The sequence below is a fragment of the Saccopteryx bilineata genome, chromosome 3 (genome assembly GCF_036850765.1).
Source record: "Saccopteryx bilineata isolate mSacBil1 chromosome 3, mSacBil1_pri_phased_curated, whole genome shotgun sequence".
Taxonomy (NCBI): domain Eukaryota; kingdom Metazoa; phylum Chordata; class Mammalia; order Chiroptera; family Emballonuridae; genus Saccopteryx; species Saccopteryx bilineata.
Window position 1 is genome coordinate 114,625,552 of NC_089492.1, and position 3,924 is coordinate 114,629,475.

A 3,924-nucleotide genomic window follows, 5' to 3' on the forward strand; every position below is an offset into this window, starting at 1 on the left:
AAAGTGGTCCTGAATTTTTAAGAGACTTAAAGAAGGGCACTAGTGTTTTTGAAATATCCTAAAAAGCAATGACTGAAGTGAATGAAACTTCAAGAAGATGAATCATATTGGTTTCAAGGTCAGTTGTATAAAAATATCACTTCATTTCTTTTAATAAACTTTTGCATTTTTTTTCTAACCCTATTATTTCTAATTTGGGTGTATTTAGAGATGACTTTTGGCCCAATTTCATCTACCAAAAACAAGTGAAGACTACAAACATCTATATCTAATCTCCTTTTCAAACACCCATTCTTAGTTCTCCTATCTAATGTCTCAAAGAAGCCTATAAAATTCTTTCCACAGGCATTTAAGACATATCTTAATTTAATAAAATAATAAGCACATGCCTGTTAGCAGTTTTAAGAGAAAAAGGAAGGTAAAACCAAAACCAAATCATTACAGGGTATTGAAACTCTATAAAGGTAAAGAGACTTTATCAAATAAATAAAATTGATCCATGGGGGATCAAATGTTATTTACAGTAATTACAGTAAAAAATAATTTACAACTCAGAAGGTGGGAATGGGAGCTAATTTTGAAGTCATTTGCTAACCATAAACATCAGGTGATGATGATATCAGCACATTGCCATTCCTCCATTCCTCTCTCCAATATTTACTCGCACAGAAAGCCAACGATTAGAGAAGCAGTGCCTGCAGGACTTTTACAGTCCACTCTTTGTGTCAGAATCTGTGTTTTTTTAAACACCCATTCAAACTATTTTGAGGTTTTATATGCCTAGACTCCATCATAAAATGGAATTCAGATATAACCTTTTGCAGTATGTGGAGCTAATGAAATCACCCCAAAGGTCATTGACTTAAGCAATAAGCACTTCAAATTGATCATGATCAGTTATACTATCTACTCCAGGTAATGCTTATTTTCTCTCTTTTTCTTTTTTCTTTTTGTATGTATTCAAGTACTAGATTAGAAGATCAGTTTTTCCCTGGTGTTTAATATCTAATTTTCTACCAATCAGAACACAAGATATGCTCTGTTAGATTTATGATACTCTTAAAATGAGTTTTATTTTACAAGTCAAGGTACAATCACCAATTTTGTTGACATATTATTACCAGCTATGTAAAACCTTACATAAAAGCCAAAAAGGAGATAAATTTGTATATCTTGCAACTAATATTTAGATAGTGTGGGAAAATTTGAAATATGTAAGAATATGAATATATGTATAAGCATGAAAAGAAAGCACGCTTTTTTTTTTTTTTTTGTATTTTTCTGAAGCTGGAAACGGGGAGACAAACTCCCACATGCACCCGACCGGGATCCACCCAGCATGCCCACCAGGGGGCGATGCTCTGCCCATCTGTCGCGTTGCTCTGTCGCGACCAGAGCCATTCTAGTGCCTGAGGCAGAGGCCATGGAGCCATCCACAGCGCCCAGGCCAACTTTGCTCCAATGGAGCCTTGGCTGCAGGAGGGGAAGAGAGAAACAGAGATGAAGGAGAGGGAGAGGGGTGGAGAAGCAGATGGGCACTTCTCCTGTGTGCCCTGGCTGGGAATTGAACCCAGGACTCCTGCATGACAGGCCGATGCTCTACCACTGAGCCAACCGGCCAGGGCCAAGAAAGCACACTTTTAAAATCAGTATTTTCATCTCTGTTTTTCAGATTAATTCTTTTATGTCTCTAATAATGTTTGGTAATTCAAACCATATATGATAATATTACATATGAACTTCAATCAAATAAAAATAATGTCAGTAAGCTTAAAGGACCAAATTTACATAATGTTATTAGATATATATCACAATTTATTTAAAATTTCTAAAAATCATGTGGTAAAACTTTAGTATTATAGCTAAAGGTTTGACTTTAGCTAATTCTAAGAATAACATAATTCTTTCATTACATGAATATGTGCCAACATCTCATCTTTATTTTTTATTTGGATATTCAATTGTGGGACAGTTCCCAACATATAGCGCCTTCTCTTGAATATGAGCATAGAAAATAAGAGGAGTGAAAATTTATTTATTTATTTAACTTTAGGGAGAGAGAGAGAGAGAGAGACAGAGAGAGACAGATAGGGACAGACAGGAAGGGGGAGAGATGAGAAGCATCAGTTCTTCATTGTGGCAACTTAGTTGTTCACTGATTGCTTTCTCATATGTGCCTTGACCAGGGGCTCCAGCCAAGCCAGTGACCCCTTGCTCAAGCCAGCAACCCTGTGCTCAATCCAGCAACCTTGGGCTTCAAACCTGGGTCCTCAGCATTCAAGGCTGATGCTCTATCACTGAGTCACTGCCCAGTCAGGCAGGAGGAGTGGAAATTTAAATAATCAATTTTGCCACCTTGTCAGCAACCCAGGCAAAGCAGCTGATAGTGGCTGAAGTTGAAAAGAATTGTTGAAATGAGGTTTGGGAATTATAGTTTTAATTTTCTTTTCCTATTATGGACCCCATTCCAATGCATCAAGTATTATCTATTACTGAGGACAGAGATCAGAAGAAGAAACTAAAATTAAATAAATAATGGCATACCCTGCAGAACCATAAAGATATTGTCAACATAGCTCTCAGATTCTGAATATGTGATTTTTAGAATGATGCACAATTCTTTCACCAATGAAAGAACTACATTTTATAGTTATCGGAAATCCTTTTCTTTATTTTGAATTCTATCCAAGATTTTCCTTTTGGCTGAAATATTTATATTATCAGTATGATGATATTGTTTCGGTTATTTATTGTTGCATCATTCAGATCATTTATTTTACATCCCACATCCAATATATAAGCAAATCCTGTTGGCTTTACCTTCAAAGTGTGTCCTGAATCCAACCATTTATCATCACTTTATCTCCAAGTCACCGTACCTCTCCCTTGAACCACACAGCAGGAGTTTCTAACATGTCTCCTGCCTTTTACTCTGGCCTCTGATGGTCTTCTTGTTACAAAACAGTAATTCTTTCAAAATTTAAATTAGATCAGGCCACTCTCCTGCTCCATCACACTCAGATCAGAATGCTGAGTTCTCATCATGACCTATGCCTTACCTCGTTCTCAGCTTCCTCATTTCCCACCCTTCTTTGGTGTTCAAACCACACCGGCCCTGTTGCAGCTGTACCGACAAGCAAGCTCTCTCCTCAGGACCTTTGCTCTTGAGCCACCTGTGCCTAGAAGGCTCTGCTCCCAAATACACATGGTTTGTGCCTTCACCTTACCTAGGTCTCCTCTCAAATAACAGCTCCCCAGGAAAGCTCTCTCTGACCATCTAGGTCTACGCCTCCCTGTTACATTGTACTCTGACTCTACATTAATTTGTTTCAAAACACTCATTGCTATCTAAAACAAAATTATTGGTTAATTATTTGACTGATTAACTACCTGGTTGCCCCAATATGTCTGACTATCCCAGAATATGAACTCATAAGTCAAAGACTTCCCTTCTTTCTTCCTTGGACATTACAAAAAAAATTTTTTTCTGTTTATTTGTAAAATTGCAGGACATGACAAGTGTTCCTTTTACTTTCTGTACTGCTGTTGCTTTTCATGTTTAGGTGATAGACTATTTTCAGCTCCAGTGCAAGACCTGTCAGAGAGGGTCCTGGTGAAGGTGAGGGGTGGTGAAGTGGAATAGATCCACATTAATCACCGCAAATAGGGAGCTTTGAGATGGAATTATTCAGAGTATAATATATGCTATAATATGAATAAGCTCAATGAGTGCATCTTCCTTTGTAAAAACTGTAGCATCTTCTTGGTGAGGATTTTGTCCCCCAAAATCTGTGAACAAAGCTCTTATCTAATTTGCTAATGTGGAGTTCCAATGGTCCTATGGTTTTCCTAAGAGAAGATGGTCAGTTGATACTTCTGAAAATTGCTATACTTTTCCCCCCCTTATTTCACAAGGCAAAAATA

The 3,924-nt window shown here is 37.3% G+C and overlaps 1 non-coding gene across 1 annotated transcript; it reads right to left on the reverse strand.

Moving 5' to 3' along the window:
• Positions 1–1,549: 1,549 nt before the first annotated feature.
• On the reverse strand, positions 1,550–1,625 carry TRNAD-GUC (transfer RNA aspartic acid (anticodon GUC)). The gene has a single exon. It is a non-coding gene; the product is annotated as a tRNA-Asp (tRNA).
• Positions 1,626–3,924: the final 2,299 nt, after the last annotated feature.